At 41.6% G+C, this 21,265-nt stretch overlaps 1 pseudogene; it reads left to right on the top strand.

Moving 5' to 3' along the window:
* Window positions 1-20,389: 20,389 nt before the first annotated feature.
* The window catches only part of LOC105536378, a 6,728-nt pseudogene continuing 5,852 nt past the window's right edge, over window positions 20,390-21,265 (top strand).

Below are 21,265 nucleotides of genomic sequence, written 5' to 3'. Positions count from 1 at the left end.
ACAAATTGTCAACTGTTTGGTGCAAGAGGCTTAGCTTTCATCCTGTCTTGGCTTTGGATATTCTCTTCTCATTAAGGTTGGCTAATATCAACTGATTTCAATGTGGTGTGTTTCAGGGAATAGGGAGGCCCAAGGAAAGGGAGAGAGATGAGAAATGGCCAGTTGGTGAAGCAGTCAGAACACATAGCACATAGCACATCGATAGATTAAGTTTACCATCTTATATGGGTGTGTTTCATGGTGCCTCAAAACAATGACAACAGTAACATCAAAGATCATTGATCACAGATTACCTTAACAGACATAACAATGAAAAAGTTTAAAATATTATGAGAATTACCCAAATGTGACATACAGGCATGAAATGAGCACAGGCTGTTGGAAAAAAATGGTGCTGAAAGATTTGCTTGACATAGGATTGCCACAAACCTTCAATATGTAAAAACAGAAAACAAAACAAAACAAAAAAACACAGTGTCTGTGAAGTGCAATAAAGTGAAGCACAGTAAGATGAGGTATGCCTGCACTGTATTCACAGGCAGGGTCATTAAAGAGACAACGAAGTTCAAATAAGGTCATTAAGATGGGCCTTAATCCAATTGACTGGTGTCCCAATCAGAAAAGGGGATTGGGACACAGACATGGACAAAAGGAAGACCATGTGAAGACACCCAGGGAGAATACGGCCATCTACACGCCAAGGAGAGAGGTGGCAGAAGAAACCAGCTGTGACAACACTGTGATCTGGAACGTGTAACCTCTGAAACGGTAAGAAAATATATTTCTGTTGTTGAGGTCACCCAGTCTGTGTACCTTTGTTATGGCAGAGTAACACACACCCCAGTGGAACTCTTCTTAGAGCTGTGCTTCAGTCTGAGGTTCTACCTACTCAGCCCTCCTTTCTTCTACCTCTCCTGTCACAGGTGGCCGACCTGCCGCCTGTGATCTGAAGGGTTTCTTCACCTCCTCTGGCTCCCCTGCCACCCGCTCCTTCTCCCTCACAGGTGTTTCCCCCGAAAATCTCTTGTGTGCTAATCTCTTTTGGCATCTACATCTCAGAGGACCCGAACTCTCACAAATATGAAGAAACAATTTTATTTGGAGATGCAATATATTTCTGAGATTATTGAAAAATAAATTCTAATGCTAGGTGACAGAGTTCTTGAAAAATAGGCCCAAATTTATTTTGGATTGATGTTCCACTTACCAGTATAGACGGGTGAAGTTGTGTTTCCTGCCCTGCCCCTCTGGGCCCTCTGCAGCTGTCTTGGGGCTGAAGGGGAGAAGAGGAAATGACACCTCTGCTGGTGGAATGATAGCCTGCCAGAGCTGGAAAGGACCTCAGAGATGATCACTCAAGCCCACCCCTCACTTCACACATGGAGAGACTGAATACCTGAATAGTTAGGTGTCCAAGTGAATCACCCAGGTCACAGAACCAAGTGGCTCTTATTGGCAATCCAGGGATGCACTTCATAGAAGGATACAGAAACAGGTCATTGAAATGATGTGTTTGGATAGCATATGAGTTACTAGTCACGTCTTTCAGTTATCTCTGGTTCCCGTTAATGAAATACTGGCTATCTGGTCACATACATGAGTTAGAAAGATACCTTTCACCTTTCACCAATGCCTGGGGCTATTTCTAGGCACCGCAAACCCCTGATAGCATGAGAGTGGGTTGAAACTTTTTAGCAGCTGCCACAGAGGGTAAAGCCTGGCTCAGTAACTGAAGCCAGAACACATCTTCACAGGATAGCAAGGGCTTCCTTGGGCTGGCAGCAAACTGCTGGGGGCTGTGTCTTCATCCGTCTCTCCCCAGCAGATCTCACGTGTACTCCCCAGCAAGTTGGCTGGTCAGGGCTTCATCAGCTTGCAGTGGAGCTGCATGAATGTAGGGCTGGAAATATTGGCAGAGGCTTAGCCTGAGTCCAAGGACCACCACTATTCCTGTTTCTTCTAAATCATTTGTTAGTCGACAGCTGTGCTATTAATCTGGTAGGAGATCTTAATTGTTAGTGAAATGGGGCTTCCTCTGCCCTCTCCACACCTCACAGGATCAGGAGGCTAATGTAGAGCTGAATCATAAGATACAAAAATGTCACAATTCCTGGCTTGAAAGAGGTCTTGGGGGCCCAGACGGTTTCTTCGGGAACATTAACAATTTTATAGACAGTGACGGGGCAGAACCTATCTCCCAAAGGAGGTAGCCCAATCATTGTAACAAAAGTTATAAAACTTATTAGTTATAAAAACAGGCAGCTGACCTGCAGGCTGTAGTTTGTCACTTCCATTTTTCTGAAGATTTACCTCAAAATATTATTCATCTTGTTACTGAGGTTTTGGTGCCCTCTTAAATTCTGCACCTGAGGCAAGTGCCTCACTTGACCCACCCTAGCCCCAGCTCGGAGATACCTACTGCTTTTCGTCTAGCACTGGTGCCCCTCTTCTCTGGTCCCAGAAAGCCAAGGACACCAAGTTGCCTTTGAAAACTATCCATCCATCTTTTTTCTTAGTTATATGATTTCTATGGGAGCGGCCCCACCTCCAATTCCCTGATTGGCTTATCCATTCCAAAATATCCCTTCCCCAACAGGATGGTTGATTCAAGGGGTGGGCAATAAAGCTGGTCCAAGAAGAGTGAACTTGAGACTTAAGCTGGGAATGCTGGGCCACAGACACTTTCTCCTCCCTGGGTTTGTGGTGTGAGGATATATGACCGGGAACTGCTGAGACCACAAGAAGTAAGCTTAAAGCTTCAGGCCACCTCCTGAGCACTGCCAAAAAGGTAGAATCCGGGGATGCATGCAGGTTTTGTCAGGCTTACAGCTTATACAATTTTCGTTCTCTCTCTAAAAATAACAACAACAATAAAACACACAGAATTACACATACAAAATTAAGTACAAATGTGAATATTTAGTTAGAATGAGAAAAGAGGTCATAAACAAATTTGCAAATTAGAAAGAGCTGAAAAATACCACAAACATGATGAAATTTAGGAAAATAGCACATTTTTATTAATTAATTAGCACCTCTGTGGTACTTTCCCCATGTTTTTGGCTGCATATTATTTGATTACATTCTTATATGACAATGATTTTGTAATGTTGTTTTTTAAAGAGGGATAAAAGATAGTCTTTCCTTTGGTATGAATAATTGAAAAAAAAAATTTTTTTTAAGAGTTTCACTCTTGTTGCCCAGACTGGAATGCAGTGGCGCGATCTCAGCTCACCACAACCTCTGCCTCCTGGGTTCAAGCGATTCTCCTGCCTCAGCCTCCTGAGTAGCTGGAATTACAGGCATGCGCCACCACACCCAGCTAATTTTGCATTTTTAGTAGAGATGGGGTTTCTCCATGTTGGTCAGGCTGGTCTCAAACTCCTGACCTCAGGTGATCTGCCCACCTCGGCCTCCGAGTTGGCCAGAGGTGCTGGGATTACAGGCGTGAGCCACTGCGCCCAGCCGGAAACTTTTTGTTATTTATAGTTTAGAAAACTCTTAGTATCATAACTCATTATTGGTAATGCCATGTAACATTTTTAGGATTGCTGTCAAATAAGGAAGTGTAGCCTTCATTATCTTCATGGTAAATCTACTTCTTATCTCATTCTTATTTCATGTAGTTCCCCTATGTAACCTACATATTAGATGATACCTCCATGCCTCTCAAGGTCTATATGAGATTTTGGCTCAAATTCCTGTTCTAGATCATGTAAAAAATAAAATACCCTCCACAAGATTTCTGCAGTTCCTAGGAAGGGTCTTCTGTTGTCATGATAGGTACTTTGGAGCAGCCAGCATCTATTCACTCTATTTCAGGTGACAGTAGTTTCAGTCTTTCCTCTTATCCTCCATTATTAGCCCAGACAGTTGAGTGGGACTGACTCTGAAATTCAGGGTGGGAGCACATGTCCCATACCCAAGACCAGTGATACGTTACATCCCTCCTGGCTACGATGGTTGGTTCTAGAATGGCCATGAGATTCAGTTAGAGTCCAGGATACTCAATTTGTCTTTTGTTGAAATTTTTGTAGAAGAGACACTTGCTCTCTCCTGAGAAGGTGTGAGGTCTGATAAAGTATAAAAAGTGTTTAAGGGACTATGAGAGCTGGTTTGGAGAGAAGGAGAAAATTGGGTTAAATTTAGCTATTTTTGTAATGTTTGTGGAAAAGGAATTTACGTCCCATTATTAGGTTGACAGATGTCAAGGTTAGCACCAGTGGAAATAGGGGAGAACCAAGGAAGATGCATGGAAAACAGAATTTGATTCTTTTAGAAAGGGGAAGCCATCCAGTTTCTTGGCCTTTAAGAGTAAATGATAGGCCCAGCCAAGGGCAAAACAACCAGGTCGCTCTATAACCAAAAAGACTTAGAAACATGAACCAATGGCCCATCTACTTCAAGTCACATTTAGTGCATAGAATATTTGAGTTACGAAGATTCTTTTTAAAAGGCAAGGTTTTAAAATACTAGGATTTCATTACCAAAAAGATAAATTTTATATTCAATGGGCGTTTGACTTATGATTTTTATATATTCTACTTCTTAAACCTTTATGAAACTGGGAGTCTCCATCTATGTATAGATATCATGAAAAGACATACTTGACCATTCAGCCTTATGAGCTCTCATGTTACTTTGTACATTCCAATCATAATAACCCGTTTCTCAGTCTCTGTCAGTATATATTTATAGATCTATTTCCCAAATAGACCTCAAACTATTTCAAAAGGTCTTGCTTGTGTTGCATTTCCCCCAACAATGTCTGGCATGTAACAGGCAACTCAAAGTAAGCTAGACAGACTTAGGTTTGCAATCTCAGTTCTTTCACTGGCTGACTGGATACCTTTGGAAAAATTATTTTACTCTTTATGAAAGCTCTTAGCACACGCTTGGTGCAGAGTCTGTGCTCTTCCCTCTGAATAAACGATTCAAAGGAAAAGATTGATATTTCCCAGCAAACTGTTCAGGACACGTATGGCAAGAATTCCTGACTTTTGGATTCTTGGCCCAAGAACCTTATTGTGTCAATCTTTCTTATGTTAAGAGGAGGCCATTTCTGGAACCCATTTTCATCTCCCAAAGCCAGTTTTTTCACGTTTGACAGGAAAGCTGTAACACATAACAACTCCTATCCCTGGAGGATAAAACTCTACATAGAAGGAACCATGTGGCTGTACTGTATGCACAGCTGATTAAATATTTGAGTAACTCACTTTATAATGTGATTTCACTAAGTGCCTACCTATTGCGCCAAACCCACTGGCAATTAGATGGCTCAGAAATAGCCTCAGAATGCAAAGGCACATCCTTCACAGCTTAAAATAGAAAAATCACTAATGCTCTCTCCTGGATGTCGTAACTAGAGGAGTTGGGACATATGCCACTTTTAATGACTCAGTCAGAGACAAGTCTGTGTCAGTGGGACTCCTCAGAGGTTTTCCAAATGTTACCACATGGCAAGAAGTTGTAAAGCGTGATTTAGAACATGTGTTCTGGTGGTAAAACCCCATAAATGTAGCTAAGGTTGGGGTTTACTTTCATCTTAAGCTCCTGGAGAACAATCACTTCTTTTTGAGCTGTCCGTGGTTGCCTGACTTCCTCTGACGTCAATGAATTAGGCAGACTTTCTTCTAAACACATTTTATAAAAAGAAGCTAATGAGTTAGAATTTTCCATTCACATGGAGCATATTGGATCATGACCAGAATTTTTTTTAAGTAAAAAGGAGCATAATGGCATAGAAAAAAATACATGTCCATCTTATTCAGTAAGGGTAAGGGATGTTTTTAGTAAGTTTTGTTTTAGTTTCACATATGAAATGTATTGTGATGTAATACTTACTGTGGATTACAGTAAGAAAAAAATAAAAAGCTACTGGGTTTGAGGACTCCTCTGTTTTTAAGATGGTTTTGCTATATGTTTGTCTTTATCAATTGTCACAAATATTTCAGTGAAAATTAAATACGGTCCATGGCTCATTTTGGTAATAATGCTTACTATTTTTTTTTATACTTATTTCATCCCTGACAGGGTGGAAGATGCTTCACATAGTTTGTTTCAAGATAAATTTTAATATCCCTATTTCAGCTTTGAGGAACCTAAGGTTTAAAACTGTTCATCAGTATGTTCATCATCATACCAAATATGATGCAAAAATCTAACTCTAGACCTAACTATCTTTTCCTTATGCCAAGCATTTTACTAACAAAGTAAAAGCACAGCATTTTAACAAAAGAATAGTTAGGCTACTCTTAAAAACCTGTTGATTTAGGTTTTCAAGAGTTTTGAGTCTTTTGGATGTGGTCGTTTGGAAATTTGTCCTAGACACACAACGATCTGGATCTTTTGGAAGAAAACTAGGAAAGATAGATGTGAAAGAATAGATGTGCCACTGCCCATGCTGCCCAGAAACAAACTCAAATGATCTAAAGAAGACAAAAATAGCAGACAACCTGCACCAGCTCTGAAACCAGAGAAAGGTGTCCTCTGTTTTGCAGGCTTGGAGGAAATTCTGTCAAATATAGTCACCAAAGGCCAATCCATAGCTCTATTTTCTGAGAAAGTAACACCAAGTCATAGAAAATCTAAGCCAAATACCCCTCACTGGCCTACACATTCTGTAATTTAAAAAGTTGGTAAACTGCTGAGTGCAGTGGCTTGCATCTGTAGTCCCAGCTATTTGGGAGCCTGAGGTGGGAGGATTGCTGAAGGTCAGGCATTCAAGGCCAGCCTGGGCAACATAGCAAGACCACGCACATCTCTAAAAAATTAAGAAAGTAAAGGTTTGATAACTTGCCATCTCCAACTGTTGTCTCCTCTCTTCCTCCTCCTCCCAGAACTCCTTCCCTCAATGGTTATCAGCAAATGCAGTAGGAGAGCAGGGTGGGTTTACCCCTCCTGAGCTTGCTGGTCCTCTTCTTCTTCACAGCTCTGTATCAGGGAGAAGGGGTGTAGGGATCAGAGTAGGGGGACAGGGAAGGGAAGCTGATCCTACAGTATGTGTTTCCCAGGCTTCCACGTCTGCTGGTTGCTACTGATGGGTCAGTGGGCATCTCTAGCAGCAGCCGTATTTTTTCTCTGTGACTCCAGCTCCTGTGGCACAGGCCTCCCACAGTTCCAATGTCTCCCGTTTGTCCATGGTCTAGGGGAAATAGTGGTTTTCTGCTGTTGCTTATCTCTGAGTTGTCTCCTCACATCCTATTGGCTCCTTGCTTTCCCAACACCTAAGCAATTTGTCCCCTGCAGTAAGTTCTTTTGGTTTTAAATACTCAGAGTCATTTCTATTTTCCTGGTCAGACCCTGGTTAATACAGTGGGGTGGTGGGACACCTGCCCAGAGCCATTCTCTGAATCCCAGTTAGGTGCAGCCGAACACCTCCCTATGTGTTTACCTGAAGACGGATATCTATAGCGGAGTACAAGGGAAACAATCAATAAAGTGAAAAGCTACTGACAGGCAAGTGTGATATAGAATAAAGGCTCTGGATCTCAAGTGATCTGTGTCTACAGCAGCATCATGACTCCTTTTCAGGTCTGACTCTGTGCAGTGAACTCAGGCTCTGCCTAGAGCGCAGGGCTAGCTCGCCTTACTAAAATGGGGAAGGAAGAAAGCCCTCTACCACCATTCACACTTCTCCCATATCCAAAAAGTCCTGCCCAGTGACTGGAGGCCAAATAAAGAGTCTTGTCTTCTTGTGACTCTCAGAAGGACAAGGACAAGGACAAGGACCCAGGACAGCCAGGGGTTTCCAGTCAAAGTGTATTTTTCACCTGGCCTTTGGCAATTTGTCTTGATTTTGTAGCAAATGAAACACATCCTGAAATAAAATTCACAGATAATAGGCTGGGCACGGTGGCTCACACCTGTAATCCCAGCACTTTGGGAGGTCGAGATGGGCAGATCACAAGGTCAAGAGATCGAGACCATCCTGGCCAACATGGTGAAACCCTGTCTCTACTAAAAATACAAAAATTAGTTGGGCGTGGTGGTGCTTGCCTGTAGTCCCAGCTACTCGGGAGGCTGAGGCAGGAGAATCACTTGAACCCAGGAGGTGGAGGTTGCAATGAGCCAAGACTGTGCCATTGCACTCCAGCCTGGTGACAGAGCAAGACTCTGTCTGAAAAAAAAAATTCTTAGATAATAAAGCCTACACATACATATAACTTTTAAAAAATCCGTGTAATACCACAGCTATAACATAATGGAGAAATAAGATAAAGGTAACAATGATAAAGTTTAACCCAACATTTAAATGATAAGGTATGATTTCACTAGAAGACATAATGAATTGGTCAGATGGTTGCAGTTGTGCATAATAAATAAATTGGGCTTTAAACAAAAAAATAAAAAAATAAAAAAGATGAGGGCCGGGCGCAGTGGCTCACACCTGTAATCCCAGCACTTTGGGAGGCTGAGGCAGGCGGATCACGAGGTCAGGAGATCGAGACCATCCTGGCTAACATGGTGAAACCCCGTCTCTACTAAAAATACAAAAAAAGTCCCAGCTACCCAGCTACTCATGGCTGAGGCAGGAGAATGGCATGAACCCGGGAGGCAGAGCTTGCAGTGAGCTGAGATTGTGCCACTGCACTCCAGCCTGGGCGACGGAGCAAGTCTCTGTTTGGAAAAAAAAAAAAAAAAAAAGATGAGAAAGATGAAACATCAGTGGTACCTAGGGAGAGCACCAAAATAGAAACTAGTGTTAGGATGAGTGATAACCAGTTATTTTATGCATCATAAGAGAAAGTGGGAAGTACTTAATTGAAGGAGGGATAACATTCCAAGATAAGCTGCATACTGATACGGTGGAGAGAATGAGAAAGCATGACATATTCTCACGTATAAGTGCAGTGTCCATTATTGCCTTTGTTATGACATGGAGTAAGGAGCAACAAAATTTTATGGAAAACACATTTCTTATGATGAAACACACACATATATATTTCAATACATTATGCAGAATTAGGGATGGGCTAGAAAAGAACAATCACTCATAAGGGCATGGAGTAGACATCAAACATCATTAGTAGAATAAGATGGAAAAACGACAGGCAACCCTTAAATAAATGTATGATTTCAATGCTAGATTTCTTATCATTGTTCTAATAATTAGAAATAAGTGATAGGAAAATTTTAGTTATAAAGAGCTTTTTTTTTTTTTGAGACAGAGCAAGACTGTCCCAGGCTGGAGTGCAATGGCACGATCTCGGCTCTCTAGAACCTCTGCCTCCCGGGCTCGAGTGATTCTATGCCTCAGCCCCAGAGTAGCTGGGATTACAGGCTGCACTAGTACACCTGACTAATTTTTGTATTTTTAGTAGAGATGGTGTTTCGCCATGTTGGCCAGGCTGGTCTCGAACTCCTAGCCTCATGTGATTCACCTGCCTCGGCCTCCCAAAGTGCTGGGATTACAGGTGTGAGCCACTGAGCCCAGTCAAAAAAGCTTTTATCAATGAAATGCAATAAGATTCTTACACTTAATGTACATCTGTATGTTAATAATATCTGGATCTAAATCTGCTAAAGAACTTGCTAAAAGGTGTCTCAAATATTTGCTATATTTTTACATGGGACAGCTACAGGTACAAACTAACACAGGTGTGTGCAGCCGAAAACACATGGCATGATTCTTGGCTATGATGAACAACTCTTCATACATTTGCAAACAAAGAACAAACTTCCCTAGATTGGCATAGTAGTTACATTCTTGGAAAATCAGCATATATATTAAAACAATGCAAAAACTACTTCGTGTGGTACATAAAACAGAGTTCAATTCTAGGCTCATAAATAATTATAAAAAAGGTTTTTCCACCATGTGAATACCTGCTGGAACATTCAAAAGTCATGCCAGACTTGAGAAAATCCTTTGCTGTACGGAACTGTCCTGCCCACCGCAGGTTGTTCAGCGTCCTTAGTCTACCTACCAACTGTGCGCAGTGTTCCTACAATCATTGTGCTGACCAAAAACTCCCCCTCAAATCACCAAGAGGCCCTCTGAGATAGGATATCAGCCCATTGAGAACCATTGCTTTAAGCCACAACATTATCTAATCAGCTGTTCCATACAGAGTCCCTCTCCCCTCCATTCTCTCATGCCGGATACAACCCCAGGGGCTGAGCTGATGCCTGTTGCCCTGGGCCTTGCCGATATGACTTTCCTGGGACGTGACTCTGCTGCTGTGGTTCTGCACGTCCTTAACAGCCCACTTCCTCACCTACCCCATCCCTCTAGTAGCAAGTAGCACGGAGTTCACGGACAAGAACATGAGCTAGAGATAATCAAATGCGGAGGTTTTTGTCTTGTTTTTATCATGTATCCCATTGAGCTGATGTAACATGTTGACTCCTAAACCTTTCATCACAGGTGTACAAGTTTATTAAAGCAGGAATTTTCCTGCTGCCCTGCCCCGCTGCCAGTAATTTAAGGGCTCAATATCTCTTTAAGATTCAGTGCCTGTCCATCAATTCCTTCATCCAGCTGCTACCCAGGCTTCTGCCAGCCCATACGTGGTGACAGTGCCTTCATGTGAATTACTAAAAGGTACTCCATCCTAGACACTTCTGCAGGAAAATACCATAATACACTGATATTGTCATAAGAAATCCACAGATTTTTCCCGCCTATACTGTGAGTATCCTTGCCTCACTCCTCTTCCCCCACTGCACAATCTGCCCAACCGTAAAGGCAACCCTGACCATGTCTGTTCATATGATATAATTCAGGCCAATGCTATGTCCTGGTCATTGATGACTAATCATTTTGACTCTGAATTAAATTAATAAGCACTCATCGATCACCTATTACATGTAGGGCTCGATGTTCCCCACTGAGAGGAAAATATAAAAGGATTGAGAAGTGACCACTTGAGAAACTCATAATTTAAGTTACCCTGAGTTCTGCTTTTGCATCAACAACTTAAGGTTAGATAATTTTCCTAGCCTTAATGCAGATGGTTGTACAATAGGGATTTAACTATTCTTCTACCAGTATCACAGTAATTGTATGAGATATGAGGATTTGAAGAAAGATACAGGCAACTTAGACATTTAAAAAATACCAGTTTGCATTATTTCCTTCTACATAACATAACAGCTTTGGAATCTGCATCTTGCTGGAATATTGTAACCTCTTGCATTTAAGAGACTCAATTTTATCTGAAAGCCAGTTGAAAGATACATTACTTTTTAGTGTCTACTGAGCATTTTCTCCAAGTAATTTCCTGGTGAGTTCCTTTTATTTTTCAGCTGATAATGCACATAGGATGTGCCCTTCTCAGGGGAAGACTATGAACTTGTAATAAGAAAAAAATTGATAGCTTTAATTAGTCCTTTAACATACATGCAATAATCATATTTTTCTCTAGGAGCTCTTCAACACTAGTCTCATAATTAAAGTACACTAATAAAGTTGTCCCCATCATAGAAAGATGAGCAAAACATGCAGAAGCCCTTAGGAGGGTTGGTGTGGGATCTTTCGCTGTACTAGTCAAGGTTCCTGGTTGTAAGCAATTGAAAGTGATTCTAGTCATTTAAGCAGCAAAGAAATTTATTGACAAGATGTTGGTTTCTTATGGGATCTCTAAGAAGGCTGGAGGACCAGGCTTGGAAAATGGGGGAAACAACGGGAGTCTACGTAGTCAGAACAAGAGCACATTTAGCAGTCAGCCAGCCCCATGGACGGATGCAGTTAACATTAAGCACGAAGTCTCGTACCACTGCCACTGCCCCTACTGCTATGGGGAGCAAGTGCTGCTGTCACCCTGTCCCTGCTTCTCTGAGTTTATATCTGTGGACATTTGATTGGCCAAGCTTAGGTCGTGGGCTCCTGCGCTAGTAACAGGGAAATGAGTTTGGCCTTTTCAGCTTCTGTTATGAGAGTTGGGCTTTGAGTCCTGCTAAATTTCAGACTTAAAGACATTATGAAACGTAGAAATACGGTTTAGATGCCAGGTGGTTACAGACGGGCAAATATTCATTTATTTCATGAAATGACTAAGGGAGACAAATAAAACATATATTTTGTCTTACTTAACTAGTATCTCACTTTTGAACTCTTCATCCCCGTTTTTCAAAGAAATGAAAAAAATCCAAATAGCATTTCACTATACCAAATACAAGAGCTTGCAGTTGGAAACAAATATGTTTTTTCCCTTGCTTAAGAAGTCAAGATTACTCGAGACAAAGGGTTTCTTATTGACGTTCTATGTCTTTTATCACTTTACTCCCCCGGTCAAGAACTTAAAGTGACCTCTATTGCCACCAACAGTGAATCTCAGCTCCTCCCGTCACTTTGCAATGAGCACCCAGTCCCAACAGGCCACTCTGCCCCCAAATGCATGGAAACTTGCCGGTTTGTCAGTGACTCTCTCCCCATTAAACCAGTCTTCAGATGCTGAAGAGGTGACTTCTTCAGGGAACACTCTGGTAGCTTTCCACTGCATGTCCCCAAAAGAAAGCTGGCCACAGAATTGACTTGAAGCTAGTGTAGCCAATATGTAGGCTTCAGCCTCTGGGCTGAGAAAGTTGATCTGGACGTTTGAATTGTATAAATCACAGCTGCTGAATAGATTATTGCATTTTGGGGTGAGTATGGTACTCATTATATTAGTTCAGAAACAAAATCGTACTTGAGTAGCTAACTTTAGTTAGATTTTCTTTAATATCTGGTATAGCATCATGGCCCTGTTGAACACATTTTGACTTGGCTTTGTTCTTTTATGACAACGGAGAGGGGGAAATACCAGAAATGTGAAAGGACATCTATGCTGTACTCCAATGGCCTATAGGAAATAAATCATCCAGGCAGCTGCATGGTAACCTAAGTCCTTCCTCCCTAATTCCTAATTGGCTGAGCAGTTGTAAGATCAAATTATATACCACTAATTAAAAAGTTAATATGGACATGGGTCACTTTATTACTTCACACAATTCTTGTTTCCTCTACTTCTGCCAAAGGCTGTCCCTCTTTTATTAATTACTTCTCAGGTTATTGGAATAGAATGTAGCCCACCTGGGTAATTATAATGCTCAAAGAGATCATACATCAGTTTTACCAGTAAGTCCAGAGCTGCTATGAAAGAGATTTGATCAGTCCGGTGCGGTGGCTCCCGCCTGTAATCCCAGCACTTTGGGAGGCTGAGGTGGGCAGATCACCTGAGGTCAGGAGTTTGAGACCAGCCTGGCCAACATGGCGAAACCCCATCTCTACTGAAAATACAGAAATTAGCCAGGTGTGGTGGCGAGTGCCTGTAATCCCAGCTACTCAGGAGGCTGAGGCAGGAGAATTGCTTGAACCCAGGGGGCGGAGGTTGCAGTGAGCCGAGATCGTGCCTTTGTGCTCCAGCCTGCGCGACAGAGTGAAACTTCATCTCAAAAATAAAAAAAAAAAAGCTTTGATAATTGCCAATCTTTCCAGCAGAGGCCTCAGAAGCTTTTATCACAATCAGCAAAGATAAAGACCTGTCACAATAACTGATAGTCCTTTCACATCTGTCTTCTTTTTAGTCAAGAGGATGAGAAGGTCTTTGTCAGAATTTTACATGATAAATCGATGGGGCTGTTGTAAGGTCAAACGAAAGTTTATTTTTCAAACGTTTCCCACAACAGAAAATTTGTCTTTTCTTCTATTTACCAGACTCAATGTTTTTAAACCCCTTTTACTGTAAAATACAACATGCATAGAGAAAAGGGCAATAGGACAAAAATGTACAGCTCAATGACTAATGGCAAGGCAAACTTACATGTCTACCCACTACCCAGCTCAAGAAATGGAACATGTTTTCACAAAAACTAATGCATGCTTACTTATAGTATGTCTTCATGATCACCAGTGTCCTTCAACTAGTGAATGAATAAACAAGCTGTGGTGTGTCCATACCATGGAGCACTGCTCAGCCATAAAACAGAACTGTTAATATTGGAAGAATATTAAAGTGATTATGGGAGGTGAAAGAAGCCTGTCTCAAAAGATCACACACCATAGGATTCCATTTACGTGACGTTCTTGAACAGATAAAAACTCTAGTGGTGGAGAAAAGATCAGTAATTGCCGGAGGTTAAGGGGTGGGAGAGGGTGTGTTGTAAAAGCCAGCAGGAGGGAATTTTCTTGGTCGTCGGAACCCAAAACCCCTGTGTGTGGGTGATGATTATACAACTATATATACACATTAGTCCATTCTCACACTGCTGTAAAGAAATACCTGAGACTGGGTAATGTATAAAGAAAATAGGTTTCATTGGCTCATAGTTCTGCAGGCCATACGGGAAATATAGTGGCTTCTGCTTCTGGGGAGGCCTCAGGAAGCTTCCAATCATGACAGAAGGTGAGACACTTCACATGGCTAGAGCAGGAAGAAGAAACAGAGAGCGGGGAGGTGCTACATACTTTTAGACAACTGGATCTTACGGGAACTCGCTCACTATCACGAGAACAGCACCAAGAGGGATGGTGCTAAACTGTTCATGAGAAACCACCCCTATGACCCAGTCACCTCCCACCAGGCCCCACCTCCAACACTAGGGATTACAATTTGATATGAGATTTCAGTGGGGACACAGATCCAGACCATATCAATACATGTGTTGAAATTCATAGAACGGTAAGGAAAGTAAGGAGAAAAGAAAGAAAAAAAGTCAATTTGACTGTAAGATAATTTTAAAAATTAAATTAAACGAAAAGAAATAGGACATGGCCAGCACCCCAAAGCCTTGCTGTTCCCCTTCCCAGATACTGCGTCTCCTCTGCCTGAAGAGGTCATCATTTATTCATCGACAGTTTAAATGTCTTACTTCACCTGTTTGGCTTATTGGCTTGAATCCAGTCTGATTGCCATCAGGTGTCTGGAATTAAGTTTTAAGTCAAGAGACCACCCAACAAGTCATCAGAGTTCCAGGGCCGGGAAGAATGCTGACTTGTTTGTACTTCCTACTCCAACAGCTTTCATTCAAATTGGTAAAAATAACATAGTAGAACCTCAAGAAATATTTAGGGAATCAAATAATAAATATTTGGCAGACGGTACAAGAAATATTCTCAAGTTACCTGTATTACATGACCACTTTACCCCAAATCGTCAAAAAGATAAATTATTTGCAAATTTGCTATGAAAGCATTATATACCAAGAAATGAGTTTTTGGAAGCATATTCTTTACAAATTTTGTTTCTGACAACTTGCATCCCTGTATCTGTAGTGGAATGTTTTCTCCCTTCTGACATAAAAACAAAATGGCTTAAGGAACTCCATAGGACAAGAAAATATAACATGACCACAACTTAGAATAAAAGCCTAGGAACCTGAAAAAATAAAGTTTTAAAATTAACAATAATCTGATTAACATTTTAAAATATAATTTGTTTTATATATCTATTGGCAGAATACATATATATGATATATATATAAGGCATATTTATATATGCTTTTTTGTTGCTTTTGGTTTTAAGCTTCCAAGTTGGTTTATATAACAATTTTTTTAAATCACAAAGAATGTTATTTGGTTATTCATAGAGTGATGTACTCATGTGTGGCCAAAGCAGCTTATTTTCATGTACTGAGAGTGAGTGTTGGAGGACCAACATCTGTTGTTTTTGTCTTGGCAGCATACCTGTCCTCTCTCTTCCAGGACAGCATTCCCATCCCCCGAGGAGCTCCCCTCCACTGCCCGGTGAGGTTTTGTTCAACAGCCAACAGAAGTACCCCCTTCCCTTTGCCACTGTGATTGGCCCTGGGAGGGTCCCATGATTAAGCTGGGCCAGTCAAGGCTTCCGTAGAGATTCTGTTGCTTTTCTTTCCTCTGAGGTCACTTAGGCCTAGTTTGATATAAGTTGGTAATGGGTGCAGCATGGCCTCTGCCTAATAGTCCCTCCACTTCACAGAAGATGTCTGATGACAGTAGACTGGAAAGAGAGAGAGAGAGAGAGAGACAGAGAGAGAGAGAGAGAGGGAGAGGGAGAGAGAGAGAAACAGGGACTTGCTATTGCCAAGCACATTTTAAAGATCCAACTTCTTGCCCTGCTTGACAATACCCTTGTGCACCCCTGTTGCAAGTGTGAAGGTGACAGTTGTCCATATCCTATACCCAAATGTAAACAATAAGAGTAATAACAATAACAGCAACTACTTACTGAGCTTATACAATATAATACTAAGCTATGCTAAACCTTTTATTCCCAGTATCATATTTTGTTTTTACAACACTCCAGGATTTTTGTAGGCTCAATTACAATACCCGGTTTATATAGTTGAGGAAAGCGAAGTACAGAGAGGTTAAAAAGATATGTCCAAGGTCACAAAGTTAGCAAGAGGTAAAGCTGGGATTCAAACTGAGGAAGTCTGATCCCAGAGCCTCAGTCAGGTTTCCAAACTTTCAATGAGAGAGAGATGCAAACACAGGAATTCGTGCCTCCTCCATAGTGCCCTCCTTCATTACACAGGCCATGTTGATTTCCCTGTGTGCACAATAGGCACTGTGGGTTAAAAACTTGTGGGTGAAACCTGTCAGTGTCTCCTCTTGCGAGCTTTATGAACGATGCATCAGGCAAAAATGCTTATTTGAAATTTTGCTTCTTATACCCTACATTCATCAGATGTGTGCCAGTGGAAACCAGCAACTAAATGTTTCTTCCCAATAAAGATCAGAAATGCAGATCTAAAAATTTGGTACATTTTCTGGAGAACTTTCCACTCCTGACTCAGCATTTGGGAACCTGATTTTTCCCAGCAACCACTCTGACAGGAGGTGGCTTGGGGAGCAACAGGGAAGGGAGGAGGCTGGAGAGGAAATGTGGGCTCTGAGAAAACAGTCATTACTTTCAAAATATCACTGGCAGTATGAGGCACGTCACGTCCAGCTGACATTTCTATTTTATTGAAGAGATGCAAACAAATGATTGGGTAAGGGCTTTGGCCTTTATTGAATCAGTGTTAATTGCCCTCGGGGCTTTACTTAGTGAAATCACAAAGATCACCAGGCTTAGGCTACTAGAGTCATCTTTGAGATGAACAGCTTCATCATTTGTCAGCTGGTGACATCCATTTGTTGGTAATCTCCCCTTTACAGGAGGCTGTGCTTGAGCTTGGAGGTCCCATTGCAAATGTTTAAAAGAGGGAAAGAGCCAGGTGTTGCAGGTGGGCAGAACTGGATTCAGAACCTCTGTCTGCTACCCGTAGCAGTGTGACATCCCAGTCCCTTCTCTGGAAAATGGAGTTAAATCATACATACTTGCTGGGTTGTGGTAAGAGTCTGACATATTATATAGAAAGCATCTAATTGTGCCTTGCAAATAGTGGGTGCTCAAAAATAACTTGTATGATGCCAAAAAGTAACAGACAAAACAGCTGGGTTGAATGTTACCAGATTTGCATACAACAATTCCTAACAATGTTACCAGATTTGCATATAACAATTCCTAACAAAGCAGATTTGGGCCAGGCTACCTCCAATTAAAGATTCAGGTACATACTTAAGAAATAGAGTTTACTCTTTGAGACATACAGAACATGTGAATGGATATTCAACTTGCTTCATTACTGGAACTCTTCCTGTTCATGTTTGTATTTTTACTGGCACCTTCTGAATACAGGGACTTTTAACATAAAATAAAAGCTTAAAATAGGGATAAAATGTATTAAAAAATTTTCTCATCCTGTGGCCATAGCAGACATTACTAATCAAATACAGTTCTTCTTTGTTGATGTTGATTTTGGATGTTTCTTTTCCATCCTCAACACATTGTTCCAGACAGACTTTACTAATTGATCACATTTGGTATTTGAGATAAATCCTATTCAACATCCTGGCCTAAATTTGGATGATTCCAGAAATAGAAGCCTATGGGAGGAGATAATTTAGGTAGGTGGGCCCTCTGTGCCCCTCAGATCATATCACGGGCAGCTACCTATGAGATTTGGCTAAAGTGAACAGAAACATACATCCACCTTGCAACTCTTTGCAATTTTGCTGTTTATAATATTGTTTTATGTGGAGTTATCGTCACAGATTTGAATCAACACTACCTATTTCCTTTGAGAACCCACTGTATGTAAAATCCTAAGTTATGAATATCACAGTGCAGACAGCACAGAGGTCATCTTGTGGAGGGATTTGGGTCTTGGGGTCCCAAGAGGATGCTCATCTCTGTCATCCAGAGAAGAGAGTTGAACATACGCATAAGGAAATGACTGCACATTTGAGGCCTTCACTGGACTTACTGCCTGCAGCCAAAACATGAGGCCAGAACAGCTGGTGTGAAAGTGGGCTTGGGATAGAAACTGATGATGATTTATAAGCTAAAATATTTCTCATTATTCAAAATGTAAATGTTTTGGTTGGAAACAAAAATTAGGCCCAGCAGATCATGCCATCCCTCTTGTAGCTCCTTGAACATTAGTGTTCTGGATCCCCTTGGAGCTGGAGTCCAGAACCTGAAGGGAGACTTGCAGGTCATCAGACCCATGGATTTGCAAACTGTGCTCCTGGAAGTCTCAGGGATTCCAGGAGGTCCCCAGAAGCAGCTATGGGAATGAGGAAGAGGCTGAGGGGTGGGCCTTGAAACTATATCCAGACCCTTGATACATTTCTCACTGCCTGTTACTGCTACTACCCTGGTGTGAGCAACCTCATTTCTGGCCTGAATCAGACACTAGCCTCCTAACTGCCCTCTTTGCTTCCATTCTCATAACTATCTAGTCTATTCTCAATACAGCAACAAAAGTGAGCCTGTTAAAACCGAAGTCACATCCGGTCTCTCCCCTGCTCACAACTATGCAGTGTTCTTCATGTCACTGAGCATAAAAGCCAAATTCCTGACAAGACTCTGCAAGGTCTTGCATCATCCAGCCCCCGGTTCCCCTCTACTCATCTCCCATGACTGACCTCCTGGTTCACTGCACTCCCGCCATCCTGACTTCCTTGCTGTTCCTCCAGCGCACAGATATGTTCACGTGGAAAGCCTTTGCTCCAGCTGAATCCTCTGCCTGGGAAACTTGTCTCCCAGACATGTGCTTGGTAGTTCCCTTACCCACTTTTCAGGTCTTTGCTCAAACCTCACTTTTTCCCTGAGGCCTTCCCTGACTCCCTTCTCTGTAGCATTTACCTCCACACCAACTGGACACTGTGGACTTCCCTTCCCCTAGCTTACTTTCTTTATTCTGTTACATATGTCGCCTTCTAACTATCATAGAATTTGTTCGCTTACCATGTTTATTTATCATCTGCCCCCCAACCATGTTTCCCAGGCAGTAAGAATACTAAAAAAATTTCCAAAAAAAATTTATTGTTTTGGTGTATCTGTGAATGAATAAATAGGTTTCTGGGTCTGCCACCTCATCATCAATCAGAGCAACTTCATCTTTAAGATTAGAGTGTGGTGCAGTGACACACACGTGTAATCCCAGCTACTCAGGAGACCTGAGACAGGAAGGTCGCTTGAGCTCAGAAAGTTCGAGGCTGCAGTGAGCTATGATCAGGCCTGTGAATAGACAATGCACTCCAGCCTGGACAATATTGCCAGACACCACCTTTAAAAAAATAAAATTACCTTTGATGTAGGGCTTCTGTGTAAGATACCACTTAAAAAAAAGATTCAGCAACAAATTGAAAATCACTAGAAATCACCACTCTGGTCCAATCCTCCCTTCCCACAGATAGGGAGAACCTGGGCCCAGAGGATTCACACATTTGGTTAAAGCAGAACTGAAAGCTAACCAATCTCTCCTGATTTATATGCTCAGCCTTCTTCAGTCTGTTTCACACTCACCCTCCCTACTTAAATATCTTTCTCTTTTCCTGCCATAAAGGTTTACATCTGCTTTTAAAGAAGCAGTATTTTATAATTAGCCTAAACAAGACCGTCACTGCTAAGAACTAATAATAGGACTTTACCCTGAAAAGTCCCTCTCCGTTTTTAAGCTCTGATTACCACAAGTGACAGGCTTATAAGAATGTGATAAGCTGGGTTTTCTATTTCCAGCTCAACCACCCCAGGTGTGATTAGGCTTATTGATGCTGTTATTTACTAGTAATTAGCTTTTATGTGTTTTTTTTCCTTCTGGCAACACCCAGTTCCTAGAAGTTTCGCAAGCATTTCTCACATATGCAAAGGTGAATGAAGGGGTAAACATCACCATCTGTTCTGTCTTTTCCTCCCCAGCAGGTATTTTTTTCCCCTTTTCTTTTCCCCTTTATGGTATATTATGGGGAAAACAGTTGGCCAATCATCCAGCCAGAGTCACAGACACACTTTATGGACTTCGTCCTGTTTCCAGATTTAAATAAGAGAGAAAAAGAAACCGGTGTGATTCCAACCTGTGCAGCTGTTCTCTGGAGCAGTAATCCTTTATCTCCACTCCCCTCCTCTCCCATCTAAGTGTGTGCCGCCACCCTATGGAAGATTTGATGGACATGTACTTAAGCGTCCTAAGGCCCAGAACTATCCTTTTAGTTGGGAACTAAAGGGTGACAAAGGTTGTCACTTCAAGGTGGATAATGATACAAATAAGCACCAGTTATCTTTAAGAACCACCAGTTTAGGGGCCGGTGCAAAGGATGAATTGCACATTGTTGAAGCAGAGATCATGAATAATGAAGGCAGTCCAATTAAGGTAACACTGGCAACTTTGAAAACATCTCTATAGCCAACAGTTTCCCTTGGGGGCTTTGAAATAACACCACCCATGGTCTTACCATTGAAATATGTTTCAGGGCCAGTGCATATGAGTGGACAACACTTAGTAGCTGTGGAGGAAGCTGCAGAGTCAGAAGACAAAGAGGAGGAGGATGGGAAACTCTTAAGTATATCTGGAAATCGATCTGCCCTGCAGGTGGTAGCAAGTTTCCACAGAAAAAAGTAAAACGTGCTGCTGACAAAGATGATGATAATGAAGAAGGTGATAATGATGATGATTTTGCTGAAGAGGAAACTGAAGAAAAATCTTCAGTGAAGAAATCTACAGGAGGTATTTCAACCCAAAATGCAAAACAACAAAACCAGAATGGAAAAGACTCAAAACCATCAACATGAGATTAAAAGGTCAAGAATCCTTCAAAGCACAAGAAAAAACTTTTAAAACACCAAAAGGACTTAGTTCTGTAGAAGACATTAAAGCAAAAACGCAAGCAAGAATAGATGAAGGTGGTTTTCTTTCTTTTTTTTTTTTTGAGACGGAGTCTTGCTCTATCACCCAGGCTGGAGTGCAGTGGCTGGATCTCAGCTCACTGCAAGCTCCACCTCCCGGGTTTACGCCATTCTCCTGCCTCAGC

This window comes from Mandrillus leucophaeus, unplaced genomic scaffold (genome assembly GCF_000951045.1).
Source record: "Mandrillus leucophaeus isolate KB7577 unplaced genomic scaffold, Mleu.le_1.0 Scaffold1583, whole genome shotgun sequence".
NCBI classification, from domain to species: Eukaryota; Metazoa; Chordata; class Mammalia; order Primates; family Cercopithecidae; genus Mandrillus; species Mandrillus leucophaeus.
This window is presented reverse-complemented; position numbering and strand designations above follow the sequence as displayed.